The 24,695-nt window shown below is 31.9% G+C and overlaps 1 protein-coding gene across 1 annotated transcript in view; it reads left to right on the plus strand.

Annotated features, from left to right (window-relative positions):
- The first annotated feature begins 3,041 nt into the window (after positions 1–3,041).
- LOC134723585 (galactoside alpha-(1,2)-fucosyltransferase 2-like) overlaps positions 3,042–24,695 on the plus strand; it is a 107,831-nt gene continuing 86,177 nt past the window's right edge. Inside the window, exon 1 of the mRNA XM_063587157.1 lies at positions 3,042–3,114. The gene's annotated coding sequence lies outside the window, so the exon portion shown is untranslated. The remainder of the gene's footprint in view (positions 3,115–24,695) is intronic.

The raw sequence follows: 24,695 nt of genomic DNA on the forward strand, positions 1-24,695 counted from the left end.
ATATGGCTAATAAAGAAAAAGACCAACAGACATTTTTTCACCGTTTTTTGATGCTTTTGTCATGCGAACTGTAGCATTTAAGTGTTCCTGCATGTTTTCGATGTAATTGAGAAATAAGCTTGGTCTAAGGACTGATGTTGAATAACATCCTTCTTATTTAACATTGTATGTTATTCCACTTATGTCTGTGTTTCAACTCACTAATGACATATTATTGAAGTCTTAGATCTTAAGATACTAGTATAGTAATTTGATCTATAAGTTGACCGATTCTGTCAAATTGCCGATACATATATTCGAAATTGGCAGATGTATAGATGTCGAATATAAAAAAATGTTTTCAGATAATATCGAGCAGCATTTCGCTGCGGAAATATACAATTGATTTTAAGGTATAACATATTATACAATTCCGGTTTAATAACTGTGGAGACCGATTTGTCGACCATCCTTGTTATATTGCTAACGAAAAGGTATGCTTCAGTATTGTGATAGGATCGAAATAAAAGGTTGACAAATAATAGTCTGGCTGATCAGAACAGCAACATAAATCATAGGACAATTGAGACGAAAGGAACAAAAATGCAGTTCCAGAGACCGAAATGAATAACGAATACAATTTGATACAAAAAGAATATATTAAGGAACGTATGTAGATTTAACACCATGAATAATTGATGCTGAATGAACTGATGTACATGTATATAAAATCAGGAGACTGAAGAGGTTGCATTCCGAGTTCAAACAATGATTTGATTACAGAGTTTGAGATAATATGTTATCTTCTTTATATACCAGCAAATATACTTGTTATTGACATTTATCCGCAGAGAAAGCAGTGTTTCCTAAAAATTGTGACAGGAGATACTGGAAATTCTATATATCTTTTCATTGTTTCTTCCTACGAGGATTTATTCGTTGCTTATTGTTTGCTTAACATCCATATAATCAAGTGGTGGATAATTTTAACATAGTTAGAACACATTTAAAACATGCCCATAAACTTTAACTTTATGATTCTGCAAAGTGGGTAAAACGAAATGAAGAGGCAATTGCAAATACCAACGACTATAACATGATGGAGAATTCTAGAAATGACCACATTTCTAACTATATTCCAGACAATCATAAAAGTTACCCGCATCAAAGAAGCAAACATAATGCGAACTTGGTATATATCCGCCCCTGAATCTAACATAAGGGCAAGCGATATAATTCATAAATTGTCAACTCTGTCTTCGATGCACGATTATTTTTATTAGTTGTTTGTGGCTTTCAACTAGCTGTCAGATAACTGCAAGTACTCTCAGATCTGTTCCTATATAGTGTCGTTTTGTTTTGGGGATGTACAAGTACCCCGCCAAGTTCACTTGTATTTTTTTCCATTTGATGTGTTAAGCCTTATTCAACTGATTTTTATAGTTCGTTCTTATGTTGTACCATTTAACCACTGTCTAAGGTTAGGGGAGGGTTGGGATCCCGCTTACATGTTTAACCCCGCCACATTATTTTTTATATATTTGTTTTTCGTTCATTTTCTATTATAAATAAGGCCGTTAGTTTTCTCGTTTAAATTGTTTTACATTGTCATATCGGGTCTTTTTATAGCTGACTATGCGATATGGGGCTTTGGTCATTGTTGAAGGCCGTACGGTGACCTATAATAGTTGTTAATTTCTGTAACATTTTGGTCTCTTGCAGTAGTTGTTTCATTGGCAATGAAGAACCTGATTATTAATAAAATCATTTTTTTTAAGAACCTGTCATACATAACATTGATATCACTTGGTAAAAACCTCACCTTAGTAAAAATTGCAGTTCAACCAAATTTGTAGAACTTTTTTCAAATTATACTTAACAATGCATTTTATTCAACTTTTCTGAATGATGTAATTTTGTGAAATTATCAAATTTTCCGGTTAATTTCTGGAAAGTGCAAATGTTCCGCATATATAAAGGAAAGTAGTATACCGATGTGCATAGCATTGTAGAAATTGATTTTGAATACTTCTTTACCAAAATAAATAGAAAATGCGAGGGACTATCTATATCGCCATAGCACTATATGTCATATGCAAAATTACATCAAACAACTAAATTGTTTTGCTTATGCATTATTCTAACTATGCACCTTACTACATATATCTTATAGTTTCATAATTCAGGCAGCATTTTGTGTTTAGAGGCAAGAGGGAGTTTAGCTGAAGCACACACATAATCACTCTTGATGTTCACTTACCTGCTGTTTGCGTAGTGAAAAAAATATACATAACAATACTCTTAAACCAAATAAAATATAGTGCTGCCATCGGCCCTCTTCCACTCTTTTGACTGTAAAAAGTATCATTTTTTCGTAGGTTAAATCTTTTTAAAAAAAAATCGTATCGCTATGCTGAACGGTATTTTTACATTTTTAGCACTTGTTTTCATACTGAATAAGAATAAAATTTTGGTTACTGGGTTCAATGTCCAACCAGTAAATCAATATGAAAGAGAATATTTACCAAACAACGATATCTTAAATCATAATAAATAACATGGAAGCCTATTTAAAATGTAAAGTTGTAAGACTGCACTTTGTAAAAACAGCTGAATCACAAACCACGCCTGTTTGTGGGGATATTTAATGTCTATAGATATTCTGTTTTTGTACCTACTGGTTTCCAGATATGATCTCTATGTTGCATATCAGAGAGACATACATTCGAAATTTCATCAGTACAAATGCTGTTGGATAGCAGAAAAATTATTAGTGAGACTCACAGTAAAGGATAGGATAGCACATAATTTTAGTTTTTTAACTCTTAGAAGTTCGAGGCATATTAATGATGAAATTATGACGCACCAGCCTATGTTTTGAACTTTGCAAAAATTAGGATTGCATATGAACCGTCAATTTCAGGATAAATTTTCCTGTAAAAGTTCATAGTAAAAGTGCACAGTTGTAGACGTAAAATAATTACCACAAAATACTTATGCATTTAAGTAAGACATCTATAAAAACCCGTTATATATTATATAACATGTGATTTCCTAAGACGGGCAACGACTTCCTTATTTGTGAAATCTTAGTACACAAATGTAAGATTGTGTATGATTAAATCGACGTTTAAGGTGAGATTTTAATTTCTTTGTATTTTTAATTGTTGCTTGCGTTAAATGTCGCTCAAATTTATTTGTTTTATTTGTATTTATAAGGAAAATCGTTTTGATACAGATTTTTGTTCTTCCAATTTATGATCCTATTCAATAAATGTTGTGCATAGAAGGAAACAAAAAACAGCTTTAAAATTACTAGAATGACAAACTGCAGTCAATAATAATTACACTGTTGAAAAGCATGTGTCCTTATGTCTAGCAAATTCAAACAGTGTTTACTGATCATTTATTAAGGTATTTTTTTGGTATTATGGTGTCCTTTGCTTAATGTTATGTCTTCAGTGGCAATATTCAATAATGATTTTTAAATTTACATGCCGTCCTTTTATTTTTTTATTGGGACGTAAAAAAAAACATACTTGTTTCCTTCACATCGAAAAGAAAACTTTGGCGTATTTATAAAATATTATGTTAAAATTGTCAACATATAATGTAAAGATTTTATTAGAAACAATTTTTGTTTCAACATTTTTATCTCGTGTCTCCACTCGCCACAGTTATCACAAATATATAATTAAACTACCAACAAGGTTAGCGTTTTGAATTTTAAAAATTAAATGAATGCAGAGTAAAATCAGTATGAATCTTATATTTTTGGCGATTAAAATGTCGATTGGGAAATAATCGCTGATTTGTTTCTTCATGTTTTCAATGTATCTATGATGTTATTGTATCAAACTGAAATATACTTAAATTCTTGTCATGGTAACCAATTATGACTGTTGTAATTGCCGACACAATTTTGAAAAAGGAATATTGCAAATATGTTTTGGAAAAACATATATTATACAAAACGATTAAATTGTTTCAGAAATGAAATTTCAGAAATAAGAAATGATAAAATTGCTAAGTGGAGCAAGAATTGTTTTACTTTTCCGGATTACCTGAGATTACCTGTAGTTTGGTTTAAAAGGGTTTCGTGTTGCTCCTGTTTTCGTTAACTGCTGTTTATTTAGCTTTTAAATTTTTTCGAAAGCTGTGTCGTAAATTCCGTAGCAGGCATTGCTTTTTTCTATTTAAAAATTTCACACTCGATTAACTTTCAATGTCGGGCGTTTGATTTTATCGATTCTTTTTCACTTTTCTTAAAATTGTGAATTTCTTAGCAATATAATCTGTTGTACTTTAAATGATCAAAGACAGTTTTTACAATGTCTCTTATTTCGTATCTAGCAGATGATAGTGAGTTGTCGATTCTTACGTAGTAAGCTATACACACGTGTGTTCAAAAATAAAAAGTCATGAAAGGAAAACCAATTACAATTGTATGTGTGAATTACTCATGCTTAACACAGTTACATGCAATATGTAAAGAGATCGCATACTCTGCTGAAAATATTATTGTCCAATGGGTACAATTTTTCAAACTGGAAGTACGAAAACAATTACTTCCAGCAAAATATATGGATAAATATATAGTTTATTCGACTGACATTCAAGTTAACGACACATCAATTTTTAATTTTATACAGTAGTTTTCCAATTTTTAGATAATTGATACCACAGGCCACGATCGCACACTGACCTGTAAAAACATGAAAATTTTGATGATCAGAGAACGATCGTGTAGATCGCAGAAAGGTCGTATCATGGTCACAGTGAGGTTTTACAAGATCATGGTGAGCGTGGCCAACTTTGAACATATTCAAAACAATTATGGTACAGTCAGGTCGTAGTAGACGCGTAGTGAGAGCGCAGTAAGATCACAAAGGTCGCTGAACATTCGTAGCGAGAGCGTACCGAAAGCGTGATTCTATTCGAAGAGCCTTCGCTGCGATCTCACAGCGACGTCATTACGACCTCACTACGACCATCACGTTCTCACCGCGACCACACTGCGCTTCCACTTTGACTAAACCACGCTGTTCACGACCTTAGTACGATCCTAGCACGCCCTTGCCGTCCTCGTCACGCTTATCTTACGACTTGACTACGTTCATACTACGACCATTATTCTCGTTGTCATTTTCACATAAAATATATTAATCTCTCCAGTTTTTGTTTGTCTCTATGTAATTAGGACTTCTTGTCCGTTTTCTCTAACGGCTTAACCATGCTTCTCGTTTGTATATAGATAAGACCGTTGGTATTCCCGTTTGAATGGTTTTACACTAGTAAATTTTAGGGCCCTTCATAGCTTTGCTGTTCACTATAAGCAAAGACTTCGTGTTGAATGTCGTACCTTTGCCTATTATGGTTAATTCATAAATTGTTACTTGGATGAAGAGTTGTCTTATTGGCATTCAAAGCACATTTTTCTATAGCTATTGACACATCTGTGTTATCTCTGCTATCGGTAACTAAAATATCGTCATTTGAGCTTTATGGACCAGCAAGAGATTGTAATTTTGGTTGCCATCTCTGTTTGATCAGGATTCGTTACTATCGGAGCTCTCCTTGCCTCTACATTTGTTGGCATGAATGTATTGTTATCGAGAAATCTACGTATGAATCGGAAATAGAAGAAATAGAACACGATGTTGACGTTGTTACTGAGAACGTAGCAAGATCGCGGTATGAACGTAGTATACTCGTGGTAAGAACCTGCTATAATCGCAGTAGAATCGTGGTAAGATCGTGTTGCAATATGATAACTCGTGGTATGAGAACGTGACGAACGTTGCAAAATCTTGATAAGCGTAGTGAGGTCGCAGAATAAGCGCGGTGAGAACGTGGTATAATCGTAGCGGGATCGTTGTAGAAGCGTAATGAGGACGTGAAAGCAACTCAAAACTTACATTTTCATGCCGCAAAAACCGCGACCTCTCCACGATCTGGATTTATTTTAGATCGTGGTGAGCGTGGTGCGATCGTGATGTAGTTTGACTGGGGCTAACCTATACAGTTGAGACACAATTCACGCATGTTCATTTTCGAGATTAGTTGAGTCCCGTGTTGTCGTATACGTAAAAGTACACAAATATATAAATTATTAAAAAAAATCTATTAAAGAATTTGCATTAATCGTGATATAAAAAGTGTGCATTCAATAGTCCTTATTACAACTTTCTAACAATTTGACGATTCATACATAAGGCTCGTTTCGGGGATTCTTTATTTCGATTTCTGAGTTCTTCATAAAATATAACATATTTCTGTAGTCTAAAACAAGGTTATCAGTGGACTTAGTTGTGTTTCGCTTAAATGATTGCTTATCGATAATCATTACACTGCATGGAACGACAGATATCAAATTGAATTTCCATGTGACATCAGAATTTGGGGAGTAGGATATAATTGTACAAGTCAACAAAAGAAACGATACACGACTTTAGAATAAAATTGATCAAAAAGTATTAACACTAAAGCAAAATGAGATACACTATTTTAAAAGCTTTCATTGCAATGTATGCACATATGATAATGAAAATCAAAACCTTTCGGAAAGTAACTAAATATGCTAATCAAGTTATGTTCATGTTGTAACTAGTGGGTTTAAATAAAAATAAAAAAAAACACACTGAAATTTGAAACTTTGAAAAGTTCCCCAAATTAATCTTTTTCAGTTTTATGGAATAAAGTCCCACCTGTCACAAGTCCTGAATCTAAACATGGGGTGCATTCGATGTGTATCTGTTTTGCAAATACATCGGAGTGAAGTGTATCACTATATGTAACGTAATCCTTATTCTTTATTCAGCCACTCGTTGCAATCCATAATGATACACGTTAATGACAATTTGTTGAGGGGTTACGCATTAATGAGTACAAATTAATTGTGAATTGTGTAGTTACAATTTGACGTTTTTCATTGCTAAAAATAACGTCATAGAGCTTGTATGTCACTACCACGTTGCGTTAGCTGATGCGCATAACGATCGGCTGTTTGGTCAAATTGTAACGTCCTAATTCGCGTTTTTCACGGATTCCAACATGGTGTATGCTACGTAGACCTGTACGCTACGTCTCCTAAGAAAAGAGGAATATCATGTGGATTTTTAACACAAATGAACACATGAGATACTACACTATATTTAACCTTCGTTCTTATAAAAATAATAAAATATAAATTTTGATATCGACTTTTTGCTTTTGCGCCGTTCTGCATTTTATTTTATTTTTATTCTTTCACATGCTTAGATTTTGTCTTTTATTTGCGTCGATCTGCATTTCATTTTTTTCTCCTTCTGTAGCGTAGATTTTTGTCTTTCGTTTGAGCCGATTGTGTACAGGTTAGGTGAAAATTATGTTTATGCCCGATTGATGGGCAGTATGTGTTATGGTCTGTGCGTCCGTTCGTTCGTCCGTCTGTCCCGCTTCAGGTTAAAGTTTTTGGTTAATTTTTAAGTGTCGATTATTCAAAAAATTAAAAATTGAGTATTCACAAGGTTAGGCCAATAATCAATTATTCCTAAAAGTTTTGACATACTGGTAACATGTGCATGTAACTGATGTCTGGATGATTCTTGTAAAATAATGTCCGATCTTGCAATGAAGTTAAAATTTATTTATACTGCTTATTTGACAAAATTTTGTAGTAAAGATAAAATAATGACAAAGGGTCATTTTTGTTTGTCATTTGTTTCATTTCAAATTGTCTTTAAGAGAAAGGATAAAGATATCGTCTAATCTCACTGAAGCTTACAGCTAATTTCCTAATGTCTGTAGATCAACACTTTGGTTTGCCTGCTTGCTTTGTTTGTATATTTTGTATAATTATATTTTGATAACGTATATGCAGGTTTACATACCTATATATAAAGATGTCAATCTTCATTTCAGAGCTTCAGTGAATATTTATTTAATACAAACAAAGCAAGGAATCAAACCAAAGTTTTACCTTACATGCATTAGGAAATTAGCTGTTAGGCAAAACATATTAAAAAAACTAATACTACTGAGCGAATGTGGATCAAAATCAAAATGTTCAGTGTTTAAAACTAAATTGTTGTAAATTTAACTTATGACAAAAACAATTGCTCCGAGAGTAATATCTTACATAAAATCGCTCCCTTTCATTTAGCTACAACCGGAAAGATTGAAAAAAATCGATTTTCAATGCCGGCAACAACTTTTTCTTTGTTTTAATTTCCAAAATGAGCAATTTAGATTTATCATATTTTATCCTGTCGGAAAAATCTTTCTTTGAAGTTTTCAACGGAAAATTATTTCTAAATTAATTTTTGAATCAAAAACGTTTTGTATTTTATATTAACTGTCTCGTTTATTGAAAACACACGATCGAGGTAGTAATAAAAGGATAGTTTTGTATTTTAAGATATATGTATAATGTTTTAGAATCAAACTTTCATTCATATATATTATACCTATAACTTTAATTTCCTTTTATCTTAAATATTCAAAAAGAATGAATTCACAAACTTGATGCAATAATTTCTAAACGTTTGTCTTATTCGGAGGAAAATAAAAGTATGATTATTGTATGTTCGTCTTTTTAAAATTTAACAGTACCGAATGAGTTCGTTTCGGCAAACTTCTGAAATTGACGCGAAAAAGAAACAAGCACATATAGTCTGTTATAGTCAAGTACTCTGTAAGTTAACAAGTGCCATCTTTCATTTCTTTTTTTATTTTTAATAATTATTATTACGACAAAAACAGACTTTCAGTTGTTTGGATGGAGAGTTGTCTCATTGGCACTCACACCACATCTTCCTATATCTATTTCAGTACAAAAACGGCGTGAAAGGTTATTTCAAACAATTTTCTATTCCCACGGATGGTGTTTCTGAAGATTTATATTGTGCGGCGACATTATAAAGATCTGAAACTGATACATGCTTAATCTCTAGTATTACCGGACAATAAAGTAGGTGAATATAGTTGTTACTCTTGGAAATTTAAATGTGAGTTTCAAACGTCCAATTTGCGATTTCTTTTCTCAAATAGTGCGCCAGATGCAATGTTCTGAAGAAAGACAACTCTTTTCTTCAAAACGAACGAGAAAAAATCATGAAAATTACTCATAACTTTTTTAAAAGGTCGGTGACGTACACTTCTTTTTTTTGCTTTATTTTGAAGAGTACACATGGCACTTTCCTTCTTTAAATTTTTATGAAGAAATCACTGGTAGATATGTTTTAATACTGGAAACGTTTTTCAGTTTTACGTTTAATTTTTGGCGGGAATGAAATAAATCATATTGTAAAAGATCAAATCAATATGAGCCTTACACTCTTGAACCTGTATTTTAAAGATACAAATCTACTATTTAACGTGAAACAAGAATTATGCTTTTAGGTTTGATATAAAGCTTTAATGTTATAGAAAATGCATATTTTAAGTTTTTCTTGTTGTAGAACACACCGAGGGGTTTCAGGATTGATTAAATGAAAGACCGACCGTAGGAAGGTCTTTCTTTGAACAATCTGACACCACGAGGTGTGATTTACGACAAGAAAACCTTTAAATATGCATTATCCGACTTATACACCGTCCAAAACAAATGACTTTTATTATAAATGTTTGCAAAATTTAATATCATATTTTACTGACTACACAAAAGTGAGATATTCCTTCCTAAGCGTTCAGGTTTTAATACGCACTACGGCTCATTTAGCATTTGTTTAAAATGTGAACAAAACTCACTAATTAATCTAGATAATTATATAAACCTTAAAAATTGTTATCCATACACAATAAAAATATTACTATATGAAGAAAGACACAAATTAATTGTTATCATTGGATAACGGTGTATGACAAATACATATCACATTGTAAGTAATATATTGTACCAACTTTTTTTCAACAATTTTTATTGAATCGAATGAAATATTCAGACAGATTGTCTTTTGAATAGCAATACATTTGTTAACAGATAATCAGGATTTCATTGTATACCCTCCACACCCGACCCTTTTGTGAGTAACGTAAATGTTAGTCAATAAAATATAAGAATATCTTAGTCTTTTTAGTTGATCATTTGATAAAAAAGTATACATAATTTAAAAAAAGTTAAGAACTGACACGAAGACGAATATATATACATGTAGGTCACAGTAGGATTTCTATACAGTGTGTATCGTCCTGAACATGCATGAAATATTTGACACTAGACGTTTTAAGCAAGTAACCAAAATTAATCAACCTATTCAGTGTGACTCAATACGATTTTTAAAATCTTGCACACGAATATGTTAAATCTGGCTTTATATGAAAGTCTACATTAAAATTCGTTTCATATTTATGATAATGTTTCTGTATTGTAAAGATAAATTAACAAAACTTCATGGTATTTGTTTTTAAAATCAAAATACGGGAAATGACGATTTCTATTACACCTATTTAAAAAATAAATTCCCATATCTGCATCAAAAGACTATCAGACGAATATAATTTTAAAGTAAATTATAGATTGCATTTTTTTCAAGGAAAATAATGACCTCACACAGGTCATTATTTTATGCTTTGGAGCATATTTCATTGAAATATGGTATCGTCCAGGTTGATTCTTAAAAAGAATGACCTATGGTTCTGAAAGAAATTTCATTGAAATATGGTATCGTCCAGGTTGATTCTTAAAAAGAATGACCTATGGTTCTGAAAGAAAATAACTCCATTTAGGTATATATGATACTATAATTAATCTGATTTATGATGCGAAAATAACCAGGTATATGGTATTAATGCCTAAAGCCTCGGTCACACCTTACCGGATAGCTCGAACGGACGGTTAACGGATAACTTTTTTTCAATCTGGTCATGTCCATTAGACGGCCGTTCTTATCCGTTAGACGTCCATCCATATTTGTTGCGTGTCCGTTAAGCGTACGTTTTATCCGTCTACGTCCGTTCTGTCCGGTGGAAAATTTTGAGCATGTTCAAAACTTTGAACGGACGTCCAACGGTTAAAATGTCGGTTGAACGTCCGTTAGGCGTCCGTTTCGTTTCCGTTTTGTATCCGTTACGTGTCCGTTATACATTTGTGTTCATCCGTTGGAGGTCTGGAAGATAAATTCACCAGCGGACCTCTACCGGACGTTTAACGGTAAAACAGATGTTGAACGGGCGAGGAACAGACTTCTACCGGACTTATAACGGGAAAAAAACGGATGATGAACAGATCTGAAACGGATAAAAGTCAATTGAAAACTTCGCGTCAGAAATGCCAATTATTGGTATGTCAGATTTCTTAAGGTTCACAAATTCTTATTATTGATAATCGATCTTAGAGTATATGCACATCTTCACAGTCAAGTAGTTCTTATTCAGGCCAGACACTGCCTTTTGGCGGAATTTTGAAGAACAAATCAAAACCAGTTACACAGAAACGTTTTGAATATTTATGCGATTGACATGTATTATTATTGTCGCCTTTCATTTTTTCGTATATCTTGTTCATCCGTTTTATCCGGTACGCTTCCGTTAGGTGTCCGTTTTATGCGGTACTCGTCCGTTAGGTAGCAATAAACAGTTAGGAAAAAATACTAAAATTTGCCCTCATGAATTTTACCATTCCCTTCTCATTACTTTCTTGCAATATCAAGCTTACTGTTTGTGTCATATATGGGCATATGTATGTAATCAGAATCGTCCATAGATTTTATTTCCAGTATATAAAATGGTAAAATATAATTTCATTTTGGTGTATCCATGGCAACAATCTGCATTTATTTGTTATAAATATTGCAAAAAGGGGGGGAAAATGTCACATATTTCCCCAAAATTTGGCTAAAAGTAGAATTTCAATCGCTTGAAGTAATACCTTTTCTAAAACTGTGTACATATATCATTCAGCAAATCCAATGAAAATCATGTGTCTTTCGTCTCTTTTTTTTGTAAAATTGCTTCAAAAACTTCGTGTAGAAAAAGAGTGTTTGTAAACAGTACATTAATTTCTGGACCGATGGCCGGTCTAGCTATGAAAATACGGACTGTCAAACAGAAAACAGCCCATAAAACATGTAAAAAATAATCTTGATGCTCTTATTAACCATCTTTGAAGGCTAAATTAGCACTCATCTGTCTAAAAATGATTTTTATTACACAATAACTTTCCTATTTGAAAAATCCACAGGGGCCATAATGCGAAACTAAACTCCTAACTGTGTATTGCTACCTTAATAGTACATATTTTTTTCAAATTCTCCCTTTTAACTTATTTTCTGAGTTCTGCTAGCTAAAACGAGTAAAATGGCCTTTTATTTTTGAAAATTGGTTGAGTAATGAATATTTTATGAAGGTTAGCAGTTGACACTAAAACGCGACAAAAACTAATTTTAAGAAAGGTTCCAAGTCACAGTGTAAAATCTTGTCTCTACCTCAATTTTTAGCCAAATCTTAAAAACTGTACCTCTTTTGTCAGTTTTTTAATGTTGAATATCATAATAAGATCTCTGATGATGCAACATTGTACACAATTTAGCAATTTAAAGCATAAAAATGTTAATCTTTATGCTTATTGCATACCAAAGACTTGAATAAAAAACTTGGTGATAGGGAATCAATTTCTTACATCTGATTTAACTATACATTTTATATATGCCAAAATGTAACATGAAATCTTGATAAAAACAATAATTTGATATATTTGCAAAAAAAACCAAACGCGTTCAATACTTGGGCTTCTACATGCAGCCCATTCCATCAGAAGCAAGCATTAAGCCGATAGAGTACAAATATAAGCCTAGTGTCAAAATGTATAATGTTGGTTGCTAAGGACTATTAACAATAAAATTGACACATATTGTCATTGTTAAACGTTTAATTTACTCAGAAGTTGATTTTGAATCTAAATATCAATAGATTTGTGGCATGTAAAGTCTAAAATTATATAATTCTGAGCTTGGTAGGTATGCCATAAGGTAGCAATAAACAGTATATAAAATGGTAAAATATAATTTCATTTTGGTGTATCCATGGCAACAATCTGCATTTATTTGTTATAAAATATTGCAAAAGGGGGGGGGGGGGAAGATGTCACATATTTCCCCAAAACTTTTTTAAAAGTAGAATTTCAATCGCTTGAAGTAATACCTTTTCTAAAACTGTGTACATATATCATTCAGCAAATCCAATGAAAATCATATGTCTTTCGTCTCATTTTTTTGGTAAAATTGCGTCAAAAACTTCGTGTAGAAAAAGAGTGTTTGTAAACAGTACATTAATTTCTGGACCGATGGCCGGTCTAGCTATGAAAATACGGACTGTCAAACAGAAAACAGCCCGTAAAACATGTAAAAAATAATCTTGATGCTCTTATTAACCATATTTGAAGGCTAAATTAGCACTCATCTGTCTAAAAATGAATTTTATTACAGAATTACTTTCCTATATGAAAAATCCACAGGGGCCATAATACGAAACTAAACTCCTAACTGTGTATTGCTACCTAAGATGTACGTTCGACATCCGTTCTGTCCGGTACGTGTCCGTTTCTCGTACGTTGCATATCCGGTGTGTGTCCGTTATGCATCCGTTACACGTCTGTTTTATTCGGTCAGTACTTCAACAGACTCCCAATGGATAAAAATTTTGTCAACGGACAACTTTTATTTTCATCCGTTAGGCATCCATTCGTGCTATCCAGTAAGGTGTGACCGAGGCTTAAGATGGATAGAAAAGTAACCAATTCATTAATTGTTCTGAATTATATCATTTGTTTGTATAAAGTTAGTTTTGATAAATAACGATATTCAAAACATAAATTATCTTAAGATATCATAACTCCCAAGTTCATGTGCTCATTTTTATGAAAGGCAAGTCTTCCATATTTTTTTTAACTAAAATTGAATAATGAATAAACATATTTTGACATTGTTCATATACATTGACTTTATTTATATGGTTGTAGGATGACACAGTCTTTATATGATTTATGATTTTCTCCTACAATCCAAACAAACCATCAGAAGATTAACATACTATACACTTGATTGAACTAAGCTAGAGTATCACAAATGAGCTAGAGTCTCACAAAAGAGCTAGAGTTTCACAAAAAAACTAGAGTCTCACAAATAAGCTAGTCTCACAAACTACCTAGAGTGTCACAAATTACCTAGAGTGTCACAAACGAGCTAGAGTGTCACAACGCATAAATGAGAAGATAAAAAATGTAGTAAATTTCGGAATATTTTTTTATTCAGAAACTCAGTATACGTTTTTACCTTTACAAAAAAAAACAATATATATATGTACATTAATATTATGAATCAGGACAAAACACTATCTAAGGTAGCACGACAAAAATTGCTTTGACTCGAAAGTAACTAATATCCAGTAAGGTGATAGAACACTTTCAATCAAATACATGGTTGTGTATCAATTTACTTTTTTTGTATCTGTATCCAATTTAGTAGATTATATTAAATAAACGCACTACTTTTTCTTAATGGAAAATACAAGTAAAAATGCATGGCATAAGAAGGGAGAAGGGTAGCCCTTTTGTTTGTTTGTATCTTTTTTCATTGAATTGTGCACATTGAAGAAAAAAAAAGATTGAAATATCATAACATGGATTTTGCAAGGTAATTCTACTATTTTTCTGAGAGTCTGTTAGTATTTTATCACCGTACTGAATGTATTAAGCTATTATCGAGTTGGTACATTTTTGAGCCAGGTAGTTCAGGAACGTAGTAATAATGAATGGAAAAAAACAAAAACAAAACACGATAATGCGATATGATATAATAAAATAGCTTGGCCTCGAAATGGGTATAGTAAGCCAAATACAGAGATACCGTATAGCGGGTTATTTTCGCGGATGTAAAATTTCGCGATTTTCATTGAATAAGGTATACGAAAAATTTTGGCGGTTATTATTTTGGCGGTTTCAACATTTTTAACATTATCTTTGCATGTACACTTTTAAATTGGCGGAACTTATTTTGGCGATTTTGTTCTATCCGCGAAAATAAGCGAAAATTTACACCCCGCGAAAATAACCCGCTATACGGTATAAACATGATAAAGAGTAGCATATTCGACAAGAGCTATCAGTTTGATCAAATCCCAACCAATCGTGTAGATCAGTAAAATATGTAATAATATGACGCATTATGTAGAGACTGACCAATGTTCAAGCTCTTATGATTCACATTATATTCTGCAATACTTAAAGGAATGGAGTATCAAGACATTTAATCAAGCATCAAAATGCACTGCCCGCCATCTTGGTCCACCTTCTATGTAGAGCATCTATTGTGTGTGTATATTGCTACATGTTATTCGTTTTTGTCCCTTATATGCATGAAATACTGGGCCTGAAACAAACAATCAATCAAATATTGGGTATCTATTTTCTTTGAATACATCACTGTTGTTATGTTAATTACTATTTACAAATTGAATTAAGCACACCAATCGCATAAGAAATTTCTCAAAAGATCTTGTTAACACAAGATGTTCTGCATATATACAATCTTCAAGTTTTCACTCACGTCATTTAACAATAGAGTCTTTTAAAAGTTTCCAAAGGTATCACAGATGCAGATTAAAACAAGCTTATAATGATATATTTTATAAACAAAATAAACAATTCAAGATGCATGTATCGATAAAATGTATCAGCATTTTTGTGCGTATTTTAATATTCTGGACACCATCCAATTTAGCATCGAGGTGACTTCCGAAGACTGCCGACGGTCATATTACCTGATATAATCATAATTTTGATATAGTTAGATAGCGAATACGATATATAAATCTTCTATTGTTTGCTGTACTTGTCGATTACTGCTTAAGGGGGCTCGCGGGTCTAAATCAATTTTTTTTATTTTATATAGGATTTCTCTATATTTTTCTATAAAATTAACTTTATATTATACCTAATGGAAAAATGAAATAAAAAAATGGGGTCACCGTGCATTTACGCTCACAATTTGCATTCGAAAAAGACATACATTTTTGTTAATGTCTTTTTTTTCTGTTGCACTAATCATGCTAATAGGAGCAATATTGGTAATATCGAAATAAAAAAAGAACTAAATTACAGAAATTGGTTAAATTTTACAATTATTCAGTTTATGTACAGCCTTTTCGAAAACAATAATAAAAAATATAGGTCACCGATGATATTTCATTTTTTAGCCAAAAAAATGGCATTTTGCACCAAAGGGAGATAATTTGGAGCTTTTTCAATGATATCTAAATTTTAAAAGTCACCTGGGGCCAACATGTATTGATTTAATTTGAAAATTTTTTGTACCATAAGATAAAGTAACAACTACTAAAGGTAATTAATAAAATTTGTAAAGAAAAAAATAAATGTTTGATTTTTTTCTGAAAATCTTATAGCCGCGAGCCTCCTCAAGGAGAAAAATGATAACATTGAATGGAAGTTTTGTTTTTATTTCAATTTATTTCTATTTTTACTTTTTACATGAATGTTTTCCGTGAACCAATGATTGATTCCGTTCTTGCAAAATTGTGACAAACATTTAGACACTCAGTTTTCAGTGTTTACAGGGGAGGTAATACTGTGTCACTAGATGAACAAACATGATCAATGAATGAATTCTGGAGGGAATTTTCTTGTAGTATTTCCTCTTGTCTTTATCAATTTTGATTCATACATTCTGGTGTATAAAGAATATGATAATATAAAAAAACAAGATGTGATATGATTGCCAATGAGACAACTATCCCCAAAAGACCAAAATGACACAGACATTAACAACTATAGGTAACCATAAGTCTACCAATAGTGTTATTGGGTATGCTTTTTCTTTAATAAATATATAGATAATATAGAATAATATTCCTGACTAATATTATCTTTTTATATGTTCGATATTATTAGCTATCTTACCTCCTATACATTTCTAGTAATATCATTGGTTAACAACAACCACGTGGAGACTTGTATATTTCATATTGGGTTAGTAGGCATGATGTATTTGAATACACGGTTAGTAGTGCTGTTACGTTCCTTTAGAGAAACACCCTCATCAAAAATAAATGCATAAAAATCGTTTTTAAAAAGCTAATTATATATAACAAGTTAACGTTATTATATAAAAAGAAGATGTATGTTATAGGTTGGCCTTTGTTTTTGTACAGAGCAATGGAAGTAGGTTCCTTATATTGAAAACTTGATCACTTTGATAGGTCACTATTCCACATGTTAAGATAGATGGTAAGATGAATTCGTCACACAGTGTGGTAATGACATAATGCAATATATATGGGATAAGAAAATTCCATCTGGGGTTCATGCTTTGCTCTCAAAAAGGTACCATGAATATCGATTCAGGTCTCTAGCATACTATGTAACTAATATGGGGTTTGAGCTTTGCTCTCACCCAATATAAAATTTACTGACCCCCTGTATATTGTATTCGGTCACTAGGACACTATGTAACTAATACAATTTATGACAAAAATAAGCAAAGACCCATCAAAACAACATCTGATAAACAAATTTAATAATACTTTTAGATATTTGGATGATATTTTGGCTCTCAATAATGACGACTTCAGTATGTATATTAATGAAATTTATCCTGCTGAACTTACTTTAAATAAAGCTAATACTAACAATAACCACTGCCCTTTTCTCGATCTTGATATCTATATCACTAACGGAAAGCTGAATACTAAAATTTATGATAAAAGGTATGACTTTTCATTTCCTATCGTTAATTATCCGTTTTTAGATGGTGACGTTCCCTTGTCACCATCTTACGGTGTTTATATATCTCAACTTGTACTATTCCCTCGTGTATGTAACAATGTTTTAGATTTTAACGAGAGACATGTATGTATTACTGAAAAATTATTACACCAGGGTTTTCGATATCACAAACTAGTCAAAACATTTACTAAATTTTATCATCGGTATAAAGACATCATTCGTAAATATAGCTCAACATCCAGACTTCTTATACGTTCAGGTATTTCAAATCCAATTTTTTATGGAAATATTCTTTATAAAGCACAAAGGTGTCAGTATTCACCTCAGAAACTTACAAAACCTTTGAATAGACTTATTAAGAAGGGATATAATTACGATACTGTTGTCAAGTCATTAAAGATTGCATATGTTGGCGTTAATATTGAGTCACTTATAAGGTCTTTGTGTCGGAACTAAACATATTTATTCTAAAAACAGTTGTTGGCATAACACGGGTTATGTTCTTCTCATATATGTTATGATGGTATGATACTAAACCCCTAACGGGAAGGATTGTGCCTGATGTTCATATGAAAAAAATCATAATCTTTCAGTCAGTTTAATTGAAATCTGGAGCTAGCATGTCAGTTAACTGCTAGTAGTCTGTTGTTATTTATGTATTATTGTCATTTTGTTTATTTTCTTTGGTTACATCTTCTGACATCAGACTCGGACTTCTCTTGTACTCAATTTGAATGTGCGTATTGTTATGCGTTTACTTTTCTACATTGGTTAGAGGTATAGGAGGAGGGTTGAAATCTCTCAAACATGTTTAACCCCGCCGCATTTTTGCGCCTGTCCCAAGTCAGGAGCCTCTGGCCTTTGTTAGTCTTGTATTATTTTAATTTTAGTTTCTTGTGTACAATTTGGAAATTAGTATGGCGTTCATTATCACTGAACTAGTATATATTTGTTTAGGAGCCAGCTGAAGGACGCCTCCGGGTGCGGGAATTTCTCGCTACATTGAAGCCCTGTTGGTGACCTTATGCTGTTGTTTTTTTATTTGGTCGGGTTGTTGTGTCTTTGACACATTCCCCATTTCCATTCTCAATTTTATGTATTACATAGTATGCTAGTGACCTAATACGATATACATGGGGTCAGTAAATACCATATAGGAATTCGAACGAAGTGTGCTAGCTATATATTGTAATCTAAAACGATATATATATATCGTATGAGGTTACATATATATATATGGGGTCAGTGACTTCCATAAGGGGTGAGAGCTTATAATGTCACTAGCTCACAGTGTAACAAATGTATTTCACCGACTATCTTAACATGTGGAATTCAGACTAGAGGCCTATCAATGTGACCAAGTCTTCAATATCAAGAATTTACTAATATTGGTCTATACAAAAACAAATGCCAACAATAAGCTTTTAATGTATGTTATTAATTTGTTTCAATTGGTCCTCATTAAAATCTTCGTTTGTTGAAATCTTTCAGATTTGAACTAAACACCGTGTAGTTTTTACAAAGGTATGCAGCACTACTACTAACAATGTATTGAAGTAAACCACGCTAACGACCACCATTTGAAAAAAAAACATTTGTAGTTGCTTTCAACCAATCACATACCTAGAAATGTAGATGTGGTAAGATAATGAAAGGCACATATATATGTAATGTGTTATTGTAAACTTGTTTTCTAAGCATACACAATAATATTGTATTCATTTTTTTTTCCATTGTGTTTTAGGTATAGTAACCCCGTGGATAGCTTGTGCCGTTGTGTTGGTCTTTCTCGTTTTTCAAACGACAACTGATACGTTCCGATTTTTTTAGATCCTCAATTATCAGTTTTTCATGTTTGATAGCAACTCAACGAAAAACCAGTCAATAAACCAGATAGGAAAAACCATACCAGCTCTATCAAGCAAAGCTTTTATAAAGCCATCAAGTATATTTCCACTACTAAAGGGTTGCAAGCATCGACTGTTAATCCTACACTTGCCAATCTCACTCATTGTTTATGTCCAGTGTTGATGCTGGGCTTAGAAAACCGGATGTTCCAATTTGCAACACACTTTGTTGTTGCTAGGTCAAAAGGTATGCGGTTAAATCGTATATTCAAACTCCATGACATTGAAATATGGGATAACATAACCATATGCAGCAAATTTACTGTCCGACTAGAAAAACAGAACTGTGCATATGACAAAAATCTATTGAACTTCAACAGTTCTCAAAATATAAGACTATATCCTTGTCTACAGTCTTATAAATATTTTGACATCTATACAACTGATTCGAGGAAACTATTTACATTTAGAGACCAAATACACCAGGAAGCAGAAAATGATCTAATAAAATCAAATAATCAAACGACACAATATAGGATCTAGAAGGGATATAACTCTTGTCGGTGTTCATGTACGCCGAACAGACTGGTTGAATAACCCACATGGTTATAATGTAGCAACACCACAATATATGACGAAGGCCGTGCAATATTTTAAATCAAAATATCAACATGATTGTAATGTTTATTGTGTCATCACTAGATATGCCATGGACAAAAGCTAATATGCCTAACAACACAAAACATGAATATTTATCTAATCCGGAAAGGGAGGTAATCGTAGCTACTTTAGCCTTATGTAATCATACAATAACAACAGTCGGTTCGTTTGGCTGGTGGATAGGATGGCTCACGGGAGGAGAAGTCACATATTTCAATTTGCCTGCAGTAGAGGGAACTATCTTACGAAAACAGTACAGCAAAGATTACTCTGATTATTTCTACCAGAATTGGATTGGAATATAAACGATTCCTGTAGACTAAAATATTTCTAAATTCATTTAAAAACCTTTTATGTATATATTTATATATATCTAAATGAAAAAATCCAACATTTCCGGATAGTGCATATAGAATATGGAAAGCCAAATGTAAAGCTATTGAGAGCTTAATGCGCTATTAGTTTTGGCTTGAATTTTGATATAAAATATTGTTCCTTTATGGATCTTCTAATGTCACATTCTACATTATTTTTATAGAACGGGAAAATTTTAAAAAGCCCTCTATCACAACGATCTAAATAGATATAGGAAGCTGTGGTGTGAGTGCCAATGAGACAACTCTCCATCCAAATAACAATTTAAAAAGTAAACCATTATAGGTTAAAGTATGGCCTTTAAATGTTCACTAAGAGGGATTTTCCTATATTGCGGCTGTCGGATGTGTTGTCGATGAATGCGTGTTCTTTCCACTAAACTATTAACTGTTTGTCCGATGTAAATTTCTTTTCAGCCGCAGCATTCAATGCATTAAATCAAATTTTCACTTTTACACGTCATGTTGGTATTGGCATATATCGTTAGTCTGCATTTTGTCTAAAGTTCGCTTCCGATATATATGTATTCACATGTACCCCAACGAGAATCTGTGCGTGCATTTCGTCACCTTGAATTGTTTTTTCCTTTCGGTTGGGTCGAACTTGGCACGGGTCAATAGACGTTTTAAGTTCATAGGTTGCCGTTTGCCTTGTACAACTACATGTATTTCTTGGTTTATAAGGGATCTTAATTTTGAATCTTGTCCAGGAATTGCTAAATTTCTCCTCGCTACAGAAAATATCTTCTGGGTTTGAGGATTGTGTGTGACAACAAACGGTATCTTATCATTTTCGGTAGATTTTTCAATTGTTGCTCGTAGTTTTTCAATTGGGTTTTGTTTAGCCATTTCTATACCTCTTTTGATTAGGCTTAAAGGATATTTTTGTGCAACAAGAAATACTTTGAGTTCTTGCAATCGTTCATCCCTTAATTCTTCATTCTCAACTACTGTGCATATTTTCCTGGCTAGACAGTAGGGTATATTTCTTTTTGTATGCGCTGGATGGCAGGAATGGAAGTTTAGATACTGGTGTGTGTCAGTGTCTTTATAATAAATATCCGTTTTGAGATCACTGCCTTCTTTAATAATCATAATATCCAGGAATGATAGTTTGTGAGAATTTACTTCCATTGTGAACTGTATAGATGTATGGAGACTGTTTCGAATATCAGAAAAAAATTTAAGCTCTTCATCGGATTTTGTCCAAATGATAAAGCAGTCGTCAAGATATCTTTTCCATGAGGTTTCAAATTGCCTGGCCATTTCTATACAAAATGTATTTTCAATCTCCTTATACAATTTCTGTTCTAGAAACCCCATTACTAGTGTAGCGTAAGTTGGGGCAAATGTTGTACCCATAGCCGTTCCTCTTGTTTGTATATAATTTTTCCCATCAACATAAAATGTTTTGTTTTCCAAAATAAATTTTACGGAATCTAAAATGAAATCGATGGTAAAGCGACTGGATATTGCTTCTCTGTGTTTTTCTATCCAATATTTAACAGCTGCAATACCCAAATCATGAGGTATTATACTTGTATACAAACTCGTTACATCGAAACTTACAAGGCGGGCATTCTCCATTGTAGTCTTTGGTAGATGTGATAAAAAATCAATGTCATCTCTAATGTAACTTGGTATATAGGAAAAATAAACATGATAAAGGTTTTAGTATTATGTCGATAAAATTACTTAGGCGGTGAGTCGGACATATTGGTCCAGCATTTATGGGTATCAGTTTAAGATCTGCAGGGTTTTGAAGTTTGATTTATTCATTATTTTGCTCCTTTGCTGGTTTTTGTATATCTTTGGATTTATGTATTTTTGGCAGACCATAAAAGTTGCAAATTGTTTCCTCAGTTCAGTTGTATAGTTGTCAAAATATTTATAAGACTGTAGACAAGGATATAGTCTTATATTTTGAGAACTGTTGAAGTTCAATAGATTTTTGTCATATGCATAGTTCTGTTTTTCTAGTCGGCCAGTAAATTTTCTGCATTTGGTTATGTATCCCATATTTCAATGTCATGGAGTTTGAATATGGTCTGCCAAAAATACATAAATCCAAAGAAATACAAAAAGCAGCAAAGGAGCAAAATAATGAATATATCAAACTGCAAAACCCTGCAGATCTTAAACTGATGTCATGGTATCATTTTGATCAGATTTTATTATTTTTGTGAAATTCTGAATTTCAGTAAAAAATTAGAAAAGTTCTAAGTTTAAAGCAAATTATTTTTAGTTCAATATTTTATTGCAATTTTGGACAGACATTTTAATAGCTTTAGTTTGGTTTTCACACAAACATATTTCCTTTTAGTAAGCCTTATTTGTTGTATATAGATTACGTAAGAAGTTATCGGACAATGGTCAGAATGTGTTGACAGATATGATTTTTAAAGTGAAGCCGACATGTAAAAAGATGTATTTCGGATTATTTCTATTGTTAATGTCCGTCTCAAATATGGTATAGAGTAAACATTGATAGCAAGATTACATAAGTAATTAAGATATTTTTTAGTCATACACGTCACCTATGACCCCACCTATTTTCTGACAATTAGACTAAAGTTGTCATGGTTTTTGATTAAATGTTAATTTTGATTGGACAACCTGAAACAGTCCCCAAATTCGAATCTAAAAAGTTAATTCCAAAAAGCGTCACTTTTACATGCGCTCTTTGGAAATAAAGACATAAAACTAAGTCAAGTTTTATTGAATATTGTTTCAGGTAAGCAAAGTTAATTTAATTTTGTTAAATATGATTTAAAGCATTTAGTTTAAAGGTTTTCATTACCTAAAAGTAACTTCTTATAAAGTTATTAATTTGCTAATGCGTAGTTCTTTTTGAAGAGAAATAGAATTTATTTTCCTTTTTTTGTAAAATCTTCATGTTTAGCATTGTCATAGTTATTTTATTCAATAAGAGTTTTCATCTTTTATTATCTTATAAAATAGTTAATTATAAAGATATTTTCTTTATGCTATAATTGTAAATAGTTGTAAATTATGTTTCTTATAAAGAAAAGTCTTTGTTTCTGATCGGAAAATTGGTATACTTATTTTATCTGTTTTTATAGTTATTTATAACATCCTCCTGTTTTGTCGCACTGACAAGAAATACTAATTCACCTTAAAGTTACTATTGCATTGAAGTTATAATGTTTCCAATGGTAAGGTTTTATTATTCAAAAGCCTTTTAGGCATAATTTCTTGATGTGCAATTTATTTGACATGTTATTGTCAGCAAACACATGGTTTGTTATTTTTCTATAAATAACACGTTATTTAGTAATCTTATTTTTAGCAAGTATACATGTAACTCTTGTTTAATCTGATAAGGGGGATAACTCTTTACACAATAAAAAGTGGGGGAACAATTGTAGAATAGAAACTTTTCTATCATGAAATCATGTTACGCAATGAAAAATATATAATAGTTTGTTGTGGGGAACTAGCTATAGAATATATGCCTTACATGTATACTTGCTAAAAATAAGATTACTAAATAACGTGTTATTTATAGAAAAATAACAAACCATGTGTTTGCTGACAATAACATGTCAAATAAATTGCACATCAAGAAATCATGCCTAAAAGGCTTTTGAATAATAAAACCTTACCATTGGAAACATTATAACTTCAATGCAATAGTAACTTTAAGGTGAATTAGTATTTCTTGTCAGTGCGACAAAACAGGCGGATGTTATAAATAACTATAAAAACAGATAAAATAAGTATACCAATTTTCCGATCAGAAACAAAGACTTTTCTTTATAAGAAACATAATTTACAACTATTTACAATTATAGCATAAAGAAAATATCTTTATAATTAACTATTTTATAAGATAATAAAAGATGAAAACTCTTATTAAATAAAATAACTATGACAATGCTAAACATGAAGATTTTACAAAAAAAGGAAAATAAATTCTATTTCTCTTCAAAAGGAATTACGCATTAGCAAATTAATAACTTTATAAGAAGTTACTTTTAGGTAATGAAAACCTTTAAACTAAATGCTTTAAATCATATTTAACAAAATTAAATTAACTTTGCTTACCTGAAACAATATTCAATAAAACTTGACTTAGTTTTATGTCTTTATTTCCAA

Source organism: Mytilus trossulus, chromosome 6 (assembly GCF_036588685.1).
Source record: "Mytilus trossulus isolate FHL-02 chromosome 6, PNRI_Mtr1.1.1.hap1, whole genome shotgun sequence".
Taxonomy (NCBI): Eukaryota; Metazoa; Mollusca; class Bivalvia; order Mytilida; family Mytilidae; genus Mytilus; species Mytilus trossulus.